Here is a 20,693-nt window from a genome sequence, read left to right on the forward strand (position 1 = left end):
ATCATGGACAAAGTAAAGGAAAGCAGGCTTAGATGGTACGGCCACATTATGAGACGAGATGATCATTTCTCAGTTAAATCCGTCCTAAATATCCCCACTAAATCCTTGGGAAGAGGAAGACCTCCCGACACATGGTGGTCCAATATCAAGCGGGAGATGAAAGCCCAGAACCTTACCCCTATGACAACCCAGGATACGCCGCCGTACAAGGAGGCCCGACCCCAGATAGAACTGGGACTAAGGGAAGGAGGAAGAAGAAGAACAACACAGGCAAGCAGTATGCGATTGCTCTTCCTATCCCAATCACTAAAACCGAAATACATATAAGGACAAGATGGTTTTAAGATGTGGTGTGGTGACTTGGAAAGATGATTAACATTCTTTGGACCGCTGGAAGAACAAACTAGTCCATGAAGAAGGACCTACAAATCTACATTATCTATCAGACTGGCCTGTCCTTACATCATGCACTGCTGTGACAGGCATGTAATTAAGACTAGGATAGGATAGGGACTTCGTTTATGCAGTGTATTTCTATTGTTTTAATTTTAATTTTCAATCTTAATTTTCAATCTTAATTTTCAATTTTAATTTTCAATCTTAATTTTCAATTTTAATTTTCAATTGTAATTTATAATTTTCAGTTTTTACTTTAATTTTTTGTGGCCAATGAATAAGATTAATTTTAAGTGATAATTGTATATATTTGTTGTATAATAGGTAATATTGTAATAACTGGTTATGAGCCTTGCAGCTTGAAATAAATGTTTTTTTTTTAAATCTAAGCGCCTTTTAAGCATGAAGATTTTTAAACAGGACTAGTTTAGAAGCATCACACAAGGCCAAACGCACCAAAGGATACCAAAATCCATCAAAAGGGCTTGTATTAGTCTGTCAAGATAGGTGTTTGACACACATTTCGACAGGATAGAATGCGTCCGCCCATCATATATTTCTCAAACTCGCCCATAATTTGTACCTTTGAAATATAGGTACGACGGTCTAGTAATCCTCGGGCCCGGCACATTTATTATTGTCCTTTGTGATGGAAAACGAATGAGGATAACCCGAAACTGTGTTAGTTGGACACACGGTTGGTTAGAATAGTACATATTGTGAAAAGTGTCGGAATCGGATGTGTGCATTGCCCGGTAGTGGGACACTCTTATAGACTAGTAAAAAAAAGCCGAACAAGTGCGAGTAGGACTCGCGCACCGAGGGTTCCGTACTTTTTAGTATTTGTTGTTGTAGCGGCAACAGCAAAATTTCAACTGTCGAGCTATCACGGTTCATGAGATACAGCCTGGTGACAGACAGACGGACAGCGGAGTCTTAGTAATAGGGTCCCGTTTTTACCCTTTGGGTACGGAACCCTAAAAATGGTATGAGCATGTTTCGTGAGCGAATTTTAAGCGCTCTATATTTTTTTAATCCTTTAATGAGGCAACTACGCTTACGCTATAATACAAGTATGGCGTAAGGATTAGAGGCACTTTCTACTGTGATCGTAATTTTTCCCTTAACAAAAGGGAAAATTAAAGTATGGATATATTAAAAATCTCTTCATACGCCGTCATATCTCCCTCGCCGTGTGTCATATGTAAAGTCGAATATGTGGAGTGGCGAAATTGAAATCGCATCGGCGGGGACAGGGGTCGCTAGGGCTGATTCACAGTTCCTTCGGTACTGAGTGCGGATTAGGGCTGTAGAGATGTACTTAGCGCGGGAACTAAATATTTAGCTTTATTTTACAATTATGATAAAATAAATAAATGCTCCCAGCTCACGGAAACATTAAGAAATTTGTATGTATAAGTATATAAACTTTTTTGAATGTGTACAAATTATGGATTTAATACCTCTACGCATTTTCTAGCAAACAGTCATAAGCCAAGAAACTTAAAGTACCTATTTTAGAAATTTTTGAAGGTTATTGGTATATATATATATATTGATTCCACGACAGTGGCTAACCAGCACAAGGTAAGCATGATTTTAGGCAGATACCGCAGCCTATGGACGCTTGCTAGTACCTGCTTTATGCCTACATTTGGGTCCTGGGTGCTTCATCAAGAGCATAAGCTTACGAATTGAAGATATCACAAATCCGCAAAGGCATATTTTATAAATATATATATATTAAATTTTTCTTTCCTAGAAATGATTGCGGACAAGTTTTGTCCTTATAAATTGCGCTGCGGACTTCATACGCCCTGCAGCACTGTGGTAAACACATTGAGAAAAGATGACGGGTGTCAATGTTTTTACCACGGTTGTACCTACCCTAATTGTAATTTTTTTGTTTAATGTTATTAGTTTAATGTTTGTGTTTGTTTAATGTTTGTATTATGTACTTATGAGTCACAGATACTCGAAATAAATTAATTTTAATTTTAATTAAATTAATTTTTTATGAAACAAATTAAAATATATATATTTGTTGCCATTTTGATACCATGTGCAATGTTTCCTCGTATATAAATATTTCCGGGGACAGCCAAGTTTCTGCGGTACATCCCTAGGGTTCCCCGTGTTTCGCTGACGCCGCATATCGGTCCTGTTTCTCTTTATAATGCTCTGTTTTGTATTTATGATACAGGCTGTGAATACTTCGATTATTTTTTCGTATTCGGGTTTTCTGGAGGGCTAGTGAGGTTTGGCAATGGAAAAAAAATGATCCCTGGAGTGAAAGTGCTTTAAAACCTTAAGTTAGCTCATTTTACTTAAAGGAAACATTCTTTTATTTTTTTAAAGAAACAATTCCGCATTCAAAGTTTTTTAATTTTTATTTTTCAATATCGCTTGTTTAAAAATATTATTGAGTACAAAATATTCCATTTTATGGATAATTTGTAAGACAGACGAGTGTAAGACCTAATGTTTCTTGGAGAAATGTTATCATTAACATTAACTGTATCGACTAGTAGAATAAAATAATGTGTTAAATGTTGTGGAATTTTTAGTCGGTTCGATTCCCGGTCGAGACAAGCGAATTTAAAAAACTTTGAATGCAGTTTTGTTTCTTTTTTTTAATTAAAAGAATGTTTCATTTAAGTAAAAAGAGCTAACTTAAGATTTTGAGACACTTTCCCTCCAGGGTCCATAATTTTTTTCCACATATCAGGATATCTTTTATTATGCTTCTTTTATCTTCTTCTTTTTACCTACAAAATAGAGGTCGAGAAGTGAAAAGGTAGTGATATTTTATGTGCATGAGCTACTCTTACTCATACTCATATTATTTATTATATTTCTAATATAACAGGTCAAATCAGGATACAATTTATTTATTAACTGCAACCCAACTATGGGTAAGCAAAAATTAAGGACCTAAATACCTACCTACCTGTACGAACCAATTCAATTCATATTCAATATTAACGCCAGAGAATAGGCCTAGTTTTCCCCCGCAATGTATCAAAGCCAAATCCTGTAATTTAAGAGCTCGAAGCCTCTTAGTGCCATAATTCGCGAAGGTGCGATGTGCGGCACTTAATCAAAGGCACATTCGTTGTAAATAATATATGGGCGCAATTGGTAACGCATTGGACCGGCAATCCAAGGATGTGGGTTCGAGTCCCATGTTGACCAGAGTTGATCATCGTTGATTTTTTCATTGTGATTGACTTTTAAATTTTAATTTTAATTTTGTATATGGGATTCGTCGTAGCGATTTCGTGAAGCGAGGGATCTACTTTGGTAATTTGGCTTAGGCATTAGTGATTAAGAAAGATCTTCTTAACTAGAGTGCCCGTTTTGGATTAGAAACTGCTAGTCAAATGAAAGATAAAACGATAAATTACATGAAACTAAGTATTCGTTTTGATGATGGTTTGTGATAAATAAATAAATAAATATTATAGGACATTCTTACACAGATTGACCAAGTCCCACAGTAAGCTCAAGAAGGCTTGTGTTGTGGGTACTCAGACAACGATATATATAATATACAAATACATAAATATATAGAAAACACCCAAGACTCAGGAACAAATATCTGTGCTCATCACACAAGTAAATGCCCTTACCGGGATTCGAATCCAGGACCATCGGCTTCACAGGCAAGGTCACTACCCACTAGGCCAGACTAGTAGTAATAGTAGTAGTCGTCAATAGGCGTGTGATGTCAGTGATTTCGCGATTGCGTCCACGACATCTTAACTGTTCAATTTTATCGCTAAATCATCTGAAAAGAAACTTTTTTAGGGTTCTGTACCAAAAGAGTAAATACGGGACCCTATTACTAAGACTCCGCTGTCTGTCTGTCTGTCTGTCACCAAGCTGTATCTCATGAACCGTGATAGCTAGATAGTTGAAATTTTCACAGATGATGTATTTCTGTAGCCGCTATAACAACAAATACTAAAAACAGAATAAAATAAATATTTAAGTGGGGCTCCCATACATTAAAATGTGAATTTTGCGGTTTTTTTGCGCAATGGTACGGAACCCTTCGTGCGCGAGTCCGACTCGCACTTGGGCGGTTTTTTAATAGTTACTCGTATCAGACACATCAACAGATTTAGGATAAGGCATTATCTTTATTCCAGGTTATTATCACCTCGTTTTACGGAAGTCTAACTAGACCACTCAAACCCCGACACTGCAAATACTACCTTATTTTCTTGTATTAGAGATTAAAATACCCTAAAACTAGCGCGCACTTCTATACATAAAAGCTAAACTCAACCTTATTTATGTTATGTTTAAGATAAAAATTTGAGTGAGCTAAACCACGAACGCTGAAACAGATCACCTCCCACTAACGAGTCATAAACACTTTTAAATTTGCAGTAACCTTGTTATGCTCACCTCACTATACTATCTATAATATTACGTTAAAACTATGCGGTTATATAATGTAATACTAGTACGATAAACTCATTTTATACAATGGCCATAAAACACTCATAAACAGCTGTCATTGGAGCTTGGTTTATGTCTGTATAGTGTAAAGAAAAAAGTTCTCAAAATTAGTAGTGTTCATTATGAACAACTGGTCCGCGAGCCAGGCGAAAATTTCGTCAATCATCGCCTTCCTCGCGAAAACTCGTATAGTGGTTAACGGCTATTTAAGATGCACCCTAGTGGAAGTCAGCTGCCGCTCCGTTGGTGGGTTGAGGAATGGCAGCCACCGAAACACGTAAAAAAAAAAAATGTTTTTAGTCATCGCCTTCCTCTTGATACTTTGTCAGATGGTAGTTTAGGTGCTATTGATAGTAAAACCAATCGTCAGCCGGTTGTATCGCGGTGGAAACATCGTCAGCTGGTCACATGAACTTGTAAAAAAAAAAAATGTTTTTAGTCATCGCCTTCCTCTTGATACTTTGTCAGATGGTAGTTTAGGTGCTATTGATAGTAAAACCAATCGTCAGCCGGTTGTATCGCGGTGGAAACACCGTCAGCTGGTCACATGAACTTGTAAAAAAAAAAAATGTTTTCAGTCATCGCCTTCCTCTTGATACTTTGTCAGATGGTAGTTTAGGTGCTATTGATAGTAAAACCAATCGTCAGCCGGTTGTATCGCGGTGGAAACACCGTCAGCTGGTCACATGAACTTGTAAAAAAAAAAAATGTTTTCAGTCATCGCCTTCCTCTTGATACTTTGTCAGATGGTAGTTTTGGTGCTATTGTTAGTAAAAACAATCGTCAGCCGGTTGTATCGCGGTGGAAACACCGTCAGCTGGTCACATGAAATTTTAAAAAAAAAGTTTCAGTCATCGCCTCCCCTTTGATACTTTGTCAGATGATAGTTTAGGATCTGTTGTGAATAAAAATAATCGTCAGCCGGCTGTATCGCGGTGGAAACACCGTCAGCTGGTCACATGAACTTGTAAAAAAAAATATGTTTTTAGTCATCGCCTTCCTCTTGATACTTTGTCAGATGGTAGTTTAGGTGCTATTGATAGTAAAACCAATCGTCAGCCGGTTGTATCGCGGTGGAAACATCGTCAGCTGGTCACATGAACTTGTAAAAAAAAAAACTTTTTTCAGTCATCGCCTTCCTCTTGATACTTTGTCAGGTGGTAGTTTTGGTGCTATTGTTAGTAAAAACAATCGTCAGCCGGTTGTATCGCGGTGGAAACATCGTCAGCTGGTCACATGAACTTGTAAAAAAAAAAACTGTTTTCAGTCATCGCCTTCCTCTTGATACTTTGTCAGGTGGTAGTTTTGGTGCTATTGTTAGTAAAAACAATCGTCAGCCGGTTGTATCGCGGTGGAAACATCGTCAGCTGGTCACATGAACTTGTAAAAAAAAAAACTGTTTTCAGTCATCGCCTTCCTCTTGATACTTTGTCAGATGGTAGTTTAGGTGCTATTGTTAGTAAAAACAATCGTCAGCCGGTTGTATCGCGGTGGAAACACCGTCAGCTGGTCACATGAACATATAAAAAAAATTGTTTTCAGTCATGGCCTCCCGTCCCGTTGTTTGATACTTTGTCAGATGCTGCTGTGTTGCTGCTGCACAAAAAACTGTTTTAGGTGCAGAGCAGGCATGAGTTTCAATAAAATTTTAGTTAATTTACTTTCATATATTTAGTGATAGCATATCAGTAGTGTGTTAGTGCCGGTTCTAGACCAAAACTTTTCCGCTAGGGGACGACACTAAATCTAATAAAAAATACTGCAAAAATGGAAAATATATCCACCTGGTGCATCAAAACATTCAAAGTATTTAAGATGCACCCTAGTGGAAGTCAGCTGCCGCTCCGTTGGTGGGTTGAGGACTCCCGGTTGATACTTTGTCAGGTGGTAGTTTAGGTGTTTAGGTGGTCAGTGAACTTGTTGGTTGATGTTAAAATAAATGTATTTTCTTTGTTTCTTTCTTTCTTTCTTAAAAAAAAAATTGTTTTCAGTCATTGCCTCCCGTTTGATACTTTGTCAGATGATAGTTTAGGTGCTGTTGTGAATAAAAATAATCGTTAGCTGGCTGTATCGCGGTGGAAACACCGTCAGCTGGTCACATGAATTTGTAAAATGCTAATTTACTCATTGTTATCCTTATACATAGTAATTTATTAATCTCATGAAAAAGATCGTTAACTATTTATAAGCATTTGGGTATACATATTTTCATTCCTTTTGCTTGATACCCTCTAGCCACAAAGACGATAAAGAAATTAAAAGTAAAAAACGTTGAAACTTCATTCCCCTCCAATTCATTTCTATCCATTCCTTCCAATATTTTCGGAGAAAGAAATGAATCAAAGGACCACGGTGGGTACGTATTTTACCGGTCAACTAATTAATCTAATTCTGGTTGTTTAAATAAATTTAAATGAGTACTAAAATAAATAGATTAGCAACTAAAACGGAGCTAAGTTATACATATAAATATGAGTAGTGTTTTAATGCTGTTACAGCTTTTGTTTGTTTTCAGAAAGGTAACAAGTATTTATTTGGCAACTGAATTATTATAGGTACTCGTATTGGAGACCATTTATGAAGCACATTTTAAAAATAAATCGTCTATCTATTAATTCAAAAATGAAGTTGTTTTAAGTCATGGGTAAATGTTGTTGTTGTTGTTGTTGTTTGTTGTTGTTGTCCTATGGTACCCCATCGGTACAAAGGGCCTTCGTGAGACGTCGCCATCCGCTCCTGTCCTGCGCCTCGCGCTTCGCGTCCCTCCAACTCAGTCCTGCTGCCCGCAGCTCAGCGTCGATTGTGCGCTGCCACGTGCAGGGGTCGGAAACCGGTATTTGCTCCATACAAAAATACCGGTATTATTACGTTCTTTTTCGTTCTTTTGTTTATAATTTCATTTTTAATGGGACATTTTAATAATGCAAAATTGTTTCCTAAATACATGATTCAGTCCTACGTAATGAGCATAAAACAATTCAAAATATTGGGCTATTTCGGGGTTTAAAAAAAATACCGGTTCCGAGCCCTGGCCACGTGTGCGCCGGCCGGCCCTGTCGCTTGCTCCCGTGTGGCTTCCACTTGTAAGCAATCCTGGCCGTGTTGTCATCTGGTCTTCGGAGGGTGTGCCCTATCCACTTCCACTTCCGTTTCGCGATTTCTTGTTTGACCGGGACTTGGTGGCATCGATTCCATAGATCCTTGTTGCTGGAAATGGGAATCCTTGTCGAAGGAATGGATCTTAAGCACTTGGTAAATGAGAAAATTAAAAAATAAAGTTTTTCAAACTATATCGTGTTATATATCAAATGAAAGAACTCATTGTGAGAATCTCAAATATTTTTTGAAGTGAAACTTCTTATGGCACTTCCAACTGACAGCGTTAAACGTTTAACGCTACCATACATAATAATTTAATTTATACCATACATAATATACATACATATACCAGGCGAACATAACTATGAACATACAAATACAAGAGTGTGACCAGTAAGTTGAATAGGGTAATTTCCCGAAAGTAGGGTAATTGATGCTCTTCTTAATAAATCAAGAATAAATCGCTACCATAGATAATTTAATTTTATACTCTATTATTAACTCACTAAAGTTAACTTTCGCTCGACCAGCACGGTGTCTTATCTCCCTCTCTCTCTGTGTATACTTGTTTGATACATACATGTACCAGGCTAACATAACTATAAAGGAGGTTTAAGAATTATATAACTGGAGAGGTGACAGATAAAAATGCCAATAGATAATTTATACCAACGAGTAAAGTAAGTATAATAGGTAAAGAGAGCACTTGAAGCATTTTATGGAAACTGATTTGAAAGCGCCATCTTTGATTTTATTCTGAAACTAAGTATATATGTGTGCGTGTACAACTACATATGCATACATACGTGTACTTTCGTCCCACATAATATTAGGTCTACTTGGCCAGTTTACAAGTACCATTTTTTGTTTGTAACAAAAAACTTTTATTGATTGCAAGATATCAAACAAAAAAAATTACTTGTAAACCGCCCAAGTAGTCCTAATATTATGTAAAAAAGATTTAAAAGAGTTGAATGAATATAACAAAACCATAATAGTAAAGGAAGTATTTTTATTGCTTTTCAATTTGGTATACAAAGATAGTACCTAATAAGAGCAGGTGTACCAGGTTGTCCCATAATGACCTGGACTGACCCATTTCTGCGCGACATGTCATGACATGTTATGCACTATTGGATAGCAATGTCCAAAATTGAGTACCGAAGTGTCATAAAATTCCTGTTTAAAGAAGGATTATCTCCCGCTCAAATCAAAGATCGTTTAGATGGCGTATTCGGCGAGTCTTCTCCTTCTTATAGCACCGTAAAAAACTGGGTAAACGAGTTTCGATTTGGTCGGGAAGCTGTCGAAGATCTGGGACATGATGGAAGACCAGTGGAGGTCCTCACTTCTGAAAATATCAACAGCGTCCAAGAGGAAGTTTTAAGTGATCGCCGCCTAAAGATCAGAGAAATAGCAGCAAGACTAGGGCTTTCTAAGAGCACCGTCCACCGCATAATTCACGATCATCTTCACATGAGTAAGGTCAGTGCAAGGTGGGTACCTAAACTTCTATCAGCTGTTCAGAAAGAAGAACGCGTGAAATGTGCCTCAAAATTTTTGGAGCTCTGTGGCGAAAACCCTAAAAGCATAATTAAACGGCTGGTAACTGGAGACGAAACAATGGTGCTTTATTATGATCCCGAGAGCAAACGCGAGTCGATTGAGTGGCGTTTTAAAAACGAAAAGCCCTCTATTAAAGCGAAGGTGCACCAGTCCACCAAAAAGCTGATGTGCACAATCTTTTGGGATGGCCATGGTATCCTGATTGTCGATTTTAAAGAACGTAATACCGTTATAAATGGCTCTTATAAATTTTTCAATATATTTGTACATTCTTATACGATGGCCCAGCGTAGGCCAGTCCAAGGGACGCAGCTATGCGGTGGAATGAGATATCAATATCACTTGCTCGCTCTCGCTCTAACGCATAAATGCGTCCCTTGGACTCCCTCGTGACCTTGTAGATACTACTACTTTCCGAATCAGAAAATAGATATTTTGTCAGCGCATAAGGTGGTAAAGATTGACAACTAACTGAACTAACGGATTAGCGTCTTTAACATTTCATACAAGTTATATGGGTCGAAATGGAAGTTTAATTTACGATTACTCCTGAGATATTAATTTAAATTGTATGGTGTAAGGGACCTTTGTAATCTGTATGAAATGCTTAATATAACTGACGTATTTAATTTGGTAATTATTATTAATACTGTATCCGTGTAAATAGCTTTGCAAATACCACATACTATGAAATCTTTTTGTAGTAAAGATAAGAATGGGTATAGTAAGTTATCCTTAAAAGATAGACATACACCATCGCGGACTTTTTTGTAGAGCAATGAAAGAGAGATCTTTCCACCATACATTGTTTTGTTATATCTCAAACGGGTTGGGCAGCGTTTTCGATTAAATGTGTTAGCCAGCGTGATTTTTTTCTGACTTGATTACCAAATATCGTCATATTACAACCAATTTACACAAAACCTTAACAAATTATACGACTTAACCTTCCTCAAGAATCACTCTATTCATAGGTGAAAACCGCATAAAAATCCGTTCAGTAGTTTTCACTGAAATTATTACGATATACTTACTGCTCGCTTAATACTTTGATAAAATACAAGCCTATAGTTGCAACCGCTGTGTGGCGCTGTCTTCGTGCACGGTCCCAATAACCATTATTCGATAAATTGTCCTTGAAATGAATAATGTGCTGATTTTATAACGTTTTCAAGGCAAAATCATATTTTTCTGCCTTAATTTTGATTTGAATTCTTTTTGCATACCTACCTACATCAAGCCTTTTAAGGCCATCCCGCCGATTCGTCGCCGCCGCCGACTAATTTTGACCGGCGGCGCTCATATCTAATCAGTAGGCCGAGCACATGACTGACGCGACAGTATCTCGCCGCGAAATAGACTACCCGTCTTTTACTAACTGTATGAATTAAAGAGGGACGAGTAGTCTATGTCGCGGCGAGATACTCTCGCGCCAATCATGTGCTAGCCCGGCTGATCACGTCTATTTTTGCATTAGCATATTATTACACTGTCATCGGACATAAAGAAGTAATTTAAATTTCAACTGAATCAGATCACGGTTGTTCCTAAAGGTAGGTATTTTAGTTTTTCGTAAATAACTCGTAACATCATATAGCAAATTTATATACAATTTTCCATAAAAAGTTTCTGAACACTCACTTGGATCAAATATCTGGACCCAAAGAGGGAACAGTGGCTTGGTAGAAAATAGGTGGCTGACCGAGCCAATTTTGATTCACAACAGCACCTAAGCTATAATCTGACAAAGTATCAAACGGGAGGCGATGACTGAAATTTTTTTTTTTTGACAAGTTCATGTGACCAGCTGACGGTGTTTCCACCGCGATACAACCGGCTGACGATTGTTTTTATTCACAACAGCACCTAAACTATCATCTGACAAAGTATCGAACGGGAGGCGATGACTAAAAACAATTTTTTTTTTACAAGTTCATGTGACCAGCTGACGGTGTTTCCACCGCGATACAACCGGCTGACGATTATTTTTAATCACAACAGAAGCTAAACTATCATCAGTAGGGTGCATCTTAAATAGGCGTTAACCACTATACGAGTTTTCGCGAGGAAGGTGATTGATCACGGAAACTGTTCGTGGCTCGCGGTCTATAATGAATTAATGCCTCAACTTAATAGTTAATAACCACCAGGTGGGGTTCGTTCACCAGACTTAGTTAATTCGGTCGTTAATTATATTAAATAGTCAGTTTAAATTTAAGGAACGTAAGGACATTGTATCCATGTCTGTTGAACGGACTATAGAACTAAGTGCAGTAGAATGGGAGCAATTTTAAGATAAAGCGGATGATACCTGTATTATTGTACAAGCGGATAATTTCAACAATTTAAAGTACAAACTCTGTCACGTGACAAGTTTAATCGAAAAATGGTTCTCTGCAAATGGCATGTTAATTAATCTTGACAAGACAAATATTGTTCATTTTCGACTATAAAATACAAATACAAATAAACTGAATATTGTAGTAAATGACACCTAAATCCCACAAGTAGACACTGTGAAATACCTAGGATACCAAATCGACTCAGGACTAACGTGGGCCCCGCACATACAATCCACTTGCGACAGACTTGCCTCAGCCTGTTTTGCGCTGTCCCGAATAGCACCCAGTTTATCTATTGAGAACTTAAAGACCGCCTACTATGGATATTTCCGCGCAATACTTTCTCAAGGGTATCTTTGGGGTACAGCTGCTGATCGAGATAGACTGCTTAGAATGCAGAAACGCGCCCTTCGTATTATTGATGGCAAACCCGTTGACTATCCTGCACAATCTCTGTTTAAAAAACACAAGATATTAACGCTACCGTGTATATATATACTGACCGCATGTACGTATGTCAGAACAAATATGCACTTGTATAAATCCAGTGGATCTACCCGCAGTGGCCCAGCCCGCAGGTTGCCTATTCTTCTCGCCCCTAAATGCAGGCTCGCGAAGTCACGAAAGTCACTAAATATTATGGGACCAAAGCTTTATAACTCAGTACCGACCGATATAAAAGAATCGAAAAGTGACACAATATTTAACAAAAAGCTAAAATCGTTACTTGTAGAAAAGGCTTACTACTCGATCGACGAATTCATGATGTCTATGCGAAATGATCATTGATTCCATATCGTAACTTCCTCTAAACATTTATATTAACCTATTATTGTGTATAATAATTTTATCTTTATTTTATTCTTAAGAATTTGTGACTTGTAAAATGTACTTTATTTTACCAATAAAGATCTGTATATCTGTAAAGATGTAACACTTTAAACTCTCACGTTTTGTACACATAATTAATGTCATTACCGGGTCTAACGCGATTAAATTTAATTATTTTCCCTTTTATTTCGACGTTTCAACTAGGTTTACAGTTAAAGATAAAGATGTGTTTATTTGTACAAATGTAGTGATGAACATAGGTGGACGGTAATTTTGGATGCGTACATTTCACTTAAAGAAGCATGCAAATTTTTCTTACTAGCTACGTACTATAACTAATAAGTTATACAATAATAACATCATCGGGATACAGATCATACATGATTTCATTTCTACCTACGGTTTTACAATATTACTATTACATAAAATTATTTATTCAATTACAGATGTGAAATATTCATTAATTTTATAATAGCATTTATATAAGTAATTTCTTACTAGAAGGTGATATTTTAAGTAGGACAGATTCCATTATGCTTTCAAATATTTCAAAATTGCTCCAATTCTACTGCATCGTTCAACAGGCATGGATACAATGTCCTTACGTTCCTTAAATTTTAAATGACTATTTAATATCAGTTTAATGTCAGCGATGCGCACAGGGCCGCAAGAGAGAAATTTCACGAGTGGACACTCTGTGGTAGACCGGAAGTGGGCAGGTTATTTAATGAGATGTGTGAAACGCGAAGAATATTCAAATCTCGCTTAAAATGGTGCCAGGACCATCAAACCCAAATAAAAATAAATATTCTAGCTTCACAGCACTCCAAAAAGGACTTCCGGTCATTTTGGAACGCCACAAACAACATGAAGTTTCGACCTTCGTGCCCTGTGAGTGTTAATGGCAAAACTGACACCAAAGACATAGCTAACACTTTTAAAGATCATTTCGTTGTCAAATCACCTCTTGTGCGGTCGCAGGATGAGATGAACGGTGCTGAGGTCAACGTGAAACCTGGACCGGGATACTCTGCTAAGGATGTAGCAGAGGCTATTAAATCTATCACCCGAGGCAAATCCCCAGGACACGATGGCCTCAGCATCGAACACCTTCAAAATGCGGGTCCCCATATCTCGAGAGTGTTAGCTTTGTTTTATACGCTGTGTGTAAGGCACTGTTATCTGCCCGAGGATATGATGAAAACTGTAGTTATTCCTGTACCCAAAAATAAAACTGGAGATTTGTCCGACACCAATAACTACAGGCCTATATCCCTTGCGACTATTATTGCTAAGGTATTTGATAGTGTGCTTAATGTACAATTAAATAAGTACGTGAGCCTTAACCCCAACCAGTTTGGTTTTCGACCAGGGTTATCAACGGAAAGTGCAATACTGTGCCTTAAGCACACTGTCAATTACTATTTAAACAGAAAGACGCCAGTTTATGCGTGCTTCTTAGACCTGTCTAAGGCTTTTGACCTGGTTTCCTACAATATCCTATGGAAAAAACTAGAAGCCATTAAATTACCTAATGAGACCATACAAATCCTGAGGTACTGGTATGGAAATCAGGTCAATAGCGTTAGATGGTCAAGTACCTTATCGGACCCGTATCGGTTGGAGTGTGGGGTGAGACAGGGGGGGTTTGACCTCGCCCACACTTTTTAACCTTTACGTAAATGAGCTTCTCGAGGCGCTCGGCAAAACTCATGTCGGCTGCCATATCGACACAGTTTGTCTGAATAATTTGAGTTATGCAGACGATATGGTTTTGTTGAGCGCGTCGGCTTGTGGTTTGCGAAAACTTTTATGTATTTGCGAGACCTACGCCATCCATCATGGGCTAAAATATAATGTGGGTAAAACGCAATACATGGTGTTTGAACCTACTGGGTATCGGATACCCAAGGTACCTCCCATCAACCTGAGTGGTACTCCACTGGAAAGGGTGAGGGCTTTTAAATATTTAGGCCATGTTGTCACCTCAGACCTAAAAGACAACATGGATATCGAGCATGAACGGAGGGCCCTGTCGGTGAGGGCAAACATGATTGCGCGTAAGTTTGCGCGATGTACTAGGGAGGTGAAATTAACTCTCTTTAGAGCATATTGCACTTCCCTCTATACGTGCAGCTTATGGACATACTACACGCAGCGGGCCTATGGGGCTCTCCGGGTCCAATATAACAACGCGTTCTGGGTCCTGGTGGGGCTGCCTCGCTTCTGCAGCGCGTCAGGGATGTTTGCTGAAGCACGCATAGATTGCTTTTATACGACTATGCGCAAACGATGCACATCCCTGGTGCGCCGGGTGCGGGCCAGCCCCAACCCCATCCTGCGGTTGATAGCCGAGAGGTTTGACTGCCCATATATGAGGCACTGTGAGGACATGCATGTTTCTAGAAGTACTTATTATGTATAAGCTACTTGGGTATGTACTTCTAGAAACATAAGTCAGTTCATTTCAATATTGTTTATTTTTTATTATTTATTGTAATGTTAATTTTTGTGATAATAATTATTCTGTATATATAGTGATAGATGTAAGCATTAACATAGCTATAAGTACTTACTAACACAAGCTATATGAGTCTGTAAAGTTACTCGAAATAAAAATGATTTATTATTTATTATTTAATATAATTAACGACCGAATTAACTAGGTCTGGTGAACGAACTTCCCACCTGGTGGTTATTAAGTTGAGGCATTAATTCATTATTAGTTCAGTAATACATAAAATATCAATATCAAAATCATTCAATAAAGTTCTATCTGTAAATATTTTCCTCTAATACATTGAATGTTTTAATGCACCAGGTGGATATACTTTCCATTTTTGCAGTATTTTTCATTAGATTAGTGTTGTCCCCTAGCAGAAAAGTTTTGGTCTAGAACCGGCACAAACACACTACTGATATGCTATCACTTTTTACAAGTTCATGTGACCAGCTGACGGTGTTTCCACCGCGATACAACCGGCTGACGATTGTTTTTACTAACAATAGCACCAAAACTACCATCTGACAAAGTATCAAGAGGAAGGCGATGACTGAAAACAGTTTTTTTTTTTACAAGTTCATGTGACCAGCTGACGATGTTTCCACCGCGATACAACCGGCTGACGATTGTTTTTACTAACAATAGCACCAAAACTACCATCTGACAAAGTATCAAGAGGAAGGCGATGACTGAAAACATTTTTTTTTTTTACAAGTTCATGTGACCAGCTGACGGTGTTTCCACCGCGATACAACCGGCTGACGATTGGTTTTACTATCAATAGCACCTAAACTACCATCTGACAAAGTATCAAGAGGAAGGCGATGACTGAAAACATTTTTTTTTTTTACAAGTTCATGTGACCAGCTGACGGTGTTTCCACCGCGATACAACCGGCTGACGATTGGTTTTACTATCAATAGCACCTAAACTACCATCTGACAAAGTATCAAGAGGAAGGCGATGACTAAAATCATTTTTTTTTTTTACAAGTTCATGTGACCAGCTGACGATGTTTCCACCGCGATACAACCGGCTGACGATTGGTTTTACTATCAATAGCACCTAAACTACCATCTGACAAAGTATCAAGAGGAAGGCGATGACTAAAAACATTTTTTTTTTTTACGTGTTTCGGTGGCTGCCATTCCTCAACCCACCAACGGAGCGGCAGCTGACTTCCACTAGGGTGCATCTTAAATAGCCGTTAACCACTATACGAGTTTTCGCGAGGAAGGCGATGATTGACGAAATTTTCGCCTGGCTCGCGGTCTAAACTCACTAGATCAAAACGTCATGAGATGAGGAAATTTAATGTAAATAAATAAGTGTAAGGGAGGCTGGTTTAGTTTAAATAAAACTTTTTTAGGGTTCCGTACCCAAAGGGTAAAAACGGGATTCTATTACTAAGACTCCGCTGTTCGTCTGTCTGTCACCAGGCTGTATCTCACGAAGCGTGATAGCTAGACAGTTGAAATTTTCACAGATGATGTATTTCTGTTGCCGCTATAACAACAAATACTAAAAAGTACGGAACCCTCGGTGGGCGAGTCCGACTCGCACTTGGCCAGTTTTTTTCCTTTGCGGTCTACGCGCAAAAATTTACGCGTTGGGCAACAAAAAGTTTGAACCACTATATATTGTCCAGTAAAATTATTTTGTGGAAGCTATGGTAATAACAAAAACAACTCATTCTGTCTCCCAGTAGCGTCCGTGCAGAACGTGACTGCCATACAAGACTCATCCACAGTTAATACAGTGAACCAGCTTATATTCGACCTCCACATACCAATCATTACTAAGAATCCACGGGTCAAATTACAATGGATAATTTGAATGAGTTGAGGTTTGAGAATATGTTGTTCGCACCTCATCTTGGTGAACACTGGCGAGGGGCGGTTAAAGTTATGGAGATAATCCATTTGGGTCATAGAAAGAATGAGAAACAGAAATGGCCTGCCTTTTTCTTGAAGTTGCACACTCAGCATCAAAAGTAACTACCTAGCGGATCAGACTGCGCATAAAAAATATCTACCATTCTCTGATAACAATAAAAAGGTTTTGGCAAAAATTTAATTTTTGGTACAAGCTTTTATCGCTGACTGTATTTCTCTTTCCACAGGTAACTACCTAATTAATACTCATCGAGACAACCCCAAACACAATTCGTTTACGTTGTTCTATCCTCCTGTCGCCATCATTAGATCAGCTCCAGTCATCATAATATTGCATTGTCATACAATTTACATAAGTATGCAAAATTTCAGCTCAATCGTAAATCGGGAAGTGGTAATAGTTAACGCTATCTCTACTGACTTCGTTCACTTACCTGTACTAACAATGGCATTCTGTTAAACGAGAGCCATTATTTCTTTTGTGTGAGCGCGTGGCCTTTGTGCCTGAGCGCGTGGCCATTATGTGTGAGCCTCAGGCACAAAAAGGCCACGCGCTCACACAAAAGAAATAATGGCTTTTGTTTAACAGAATGCCATTGTTAGTACGTAAGTGAACGAGCTCAGTAGAGATAGCGTTAACTATATTTAGCTTCCAAGATTTGACCCACATGAACATAATAAAGGGGCCCACTGACTATCATTCCGCCGGACGATATCGGCATGTCAGTTGTTCGGAACTAAATTAAATGGCCTCTGTTGTCAGACATTTTTCAAGAACCCATAATGTATGTATACAGGTCACTGTCCCCGATATTGTGCGGTCCGTGTGGTTATTTGCGCAGGACTTGGCTAGTTGAGATTGTTTCCACCTTGTAAATAAGGCATCGAAGCCGGGAAGTGGATTAGTGCAAGTTCGGTTCACTAAATAGTTACAAACTTTCATGCCACAGACAAAACATCACATCTTACTTTGTTTACTATGGTGGTTACGTGGTTTCAGATTAAAGGAGTTTACGTGTACATTGTACATTAATAAAGTACTTTGTAAGCTGCACGGTACTCTGTTATTTGTACAAAAGCGGTGAAATTTTATCGGCTTTAAGTTATATCGGAAAGGCAGTGTTAACAGTTACTACCAACGCATATTTTTATTATTTATCTCCACGGGACTTAATCGCGTAAAATAGTTTCAAATTTACCTCCGACGTTTCGAGGACGGCGTTGTCCCCGTGGTCTCGGAGAAGTCTGTCTTTTAATTTGAAACTATTTTACGCGGTTAAGTCCCGTGGAGATAAATAATAATGAGTAAAAATCGTGAAAGTTTAAATCAGTGTTGTGTAACGCATATTTTAGTAAAAAATTAACCAAGTAAGTAATTTCAGTATTTCTGCACATTGTTTTTCTTTGATTGTAACATAATATCCACTTAAAATACTCATAACCAGTACCTTGAGCAATTTTTGGCCAATTATTAAATTGTCAGTTAATAGTGTAGACCATCATCCAAACCATACAACTAATAAGAAAAACAAGTAACTATCAAAAAAAAAAATTTGTGATACACTTTCATTGCTGACTGTACTTCTTCTCATTTGAATGTCTATCAAGTACTTCTAGAGACCTTTCTCAAGAAGTACTTGACCATGAAATAAAACTATGAAAACGGATTATATCGCGTATATTGAATTTATAATACATCCCAACGTTTCGAACTCTTTACAGCGTTCGTGGTCAACGGGTGACTCACGGGTTTTCATAGTTTTATTTCATGAGTAACTATCGCGGTAACTGAAGACAATATTAAGTACTTGACCACTTGAGTACTTTTCCTTTTTTTTTCTTTTTTTTCTTTCTTTAATGAGCCTAAACTTGATGTGTTTGTGTTTTTCCATCGAGGAGTTCTTTTGGCTACCTACCGGCTGCATCATCAGAACACCTCCATGTTAGCATATTATGCATTGTCACCGGAATTACGATAGTACTCCAAATTTCAACTGAATCAGATCGGGAAGTGTTTTAATTTTTAGTTACAAGATTTGAAGCACTATACATATATACAATGGTAACGCAGTGAAGCTAAATAAAAGTGTGTAATAATAAAGCCCACCACTCAGTACCCAATACTCAGCTAGTGTTGTTATTACACCCAGATGACAGGTGTCACTCAACCTCTTTATAAGCCTACTAGCACGTCATGACATCTCGCTTTGTGTGGTAGGGCACAGGACAGCGGATGTCATTCCAGATCTAGAGCAGAGCCCAACTAGGGAGGTACCTCTACCTTACAGAAAACCGCAGCCAAATAACACTAGACCCTACTAATAGTGTTGTGTTCCTGCCGGTGAGTAAGGTTGCCAGAGCTCGAGGGAGAGGAGTGTTAGGGTCGGCAACGCGCATGTAACTCCTCTGGAGTTGCAGGCGTACATAGGCTATGGAGAATGCTTAACATCAGGCGGGCCGTATGCTTGTTTGCCACCGACGTAGTATTAAAAAAAAAGTCATATTATACTCTTGTCTCTAAACGTCTTGGGGCAGACTAAGGTCTGATTGAGCATGTGAGGAAACATAATATTATGTACATCATCATCATCTTAGCGTTGCCCTGGCCTTTTGACAAGGTCTGGAGTCCGCTTTTGGCAAACTAATTCCAAGAATTGGCGTAGTCACTACTTTTTACGAAAACGACTGCCATCTGACCTCTCCACAATATCCTGACCTTCGCTCCTTCGCCGAAATGCGACTGATTAATATCAAATTATATGTCGTATCGTATGTATCGTGTGTATTGGAAGTCACACAATCTTACCACTAGGCTACCAATGCTTTTACGGAAACATATGTACGTATATCCCTGATTGTTTACACTTGTTTCGAAGTTTCGAGCTAGATAATAAATCCATCTTCTTAGTGTTAGTTCATATTCCTTGCCAATAGCATCTAGCGGCTAAGTGAGAACTAAATTGGCGATATTTTACGATCCAGTCATTACCCGGGCCCGTAAAGAATCCGGTTTGCGGCGCTTTTACGGCTGCTCCGTGCCTCCGTGACCCGCCCTTATTACGACAAACTAAACGACGTTGCTGGCTGTCATTCAAAAAAGTACCCTATTATAAGGTCGAAATAGTTATAAATGCAAGTGATATATCTGAGGTTCTGATACGTAGCTGACATTAAAAAAAGTACTCTGTTACAATGTCAAAATAGTGGTAAATATGCACGTGATATTAGTGTCTGGGGTTTTTGATTGTCGCGTCGTGAAATAATGCTTTATAGGTTTTTGGTAGAGTTAATACTGCTTTGAAAATATATTTTGTATAATAGCATACCTAATGAAACATTGTAAAATACTTTTTAACCTTTTGGACGCCAATGACCGATATATATTTTCTTTGTGTACCCCGTGTGGATGTATGTACGAGTAAGCAACCGGCCCGTGCATACATATACATGGATGAATGAATATAGATACACTTCAACTTACTGATAAGTTTGTTAATTAATGATAACTTTTTTTTCCGCTTACTACTCCTACACTAGCTACTTTAGATTAGAAATTATTTAATTAAGGTAGGGCACTCAAGGTCTATTAAC

At 38.2% G+C, this 20,693-nt stretch overlaps 1 protein-coding gene and 1 long non-coding RNA gene across 4 annotated transcripts in view; one reads left to right on the forward strand and one right to left on the reverse strand.

Moving 5' to 3' along the window:
* LOC134745394 (uncharacterized) overlaps positions 1-190 on the forward strand; it is a 214,409-nt gene extending 214,219 nt beyond the window's left edge. Inside the window, exon 3 of the long non-coding RNA XR_010128166.1 lies at positions 14-190. This is a non-coding gene — a long non-coding RNA (uncharacterized LOC134745394). The remainder of the gene's footprint in view (positions 1-13) is intronic.
* LOC134745227 (CUGBP Elav-like family member 4) overlaps positions 1-20,693 on the reverse strand; it is a 329,485-nt gene that overhangs the window by 213,570 nt on the left and 95,222 nt on the right. The window lies entirely within an intron of this gene.

This window comes from Cydia strobilella, chromosome 1 (assembly GCF_947568885.1).
Source record: "Cydia strobilella chromosome 1, ilCydStro3.1, whole genome shotgun sequence".
Taxonomy (NCBI): domain Eukaryota; kingdom Metazoa; phylum Arthropoda; class Insecta; order Lepidoptera; family Tortricidae; genus Cydia; species Cydia strobilella.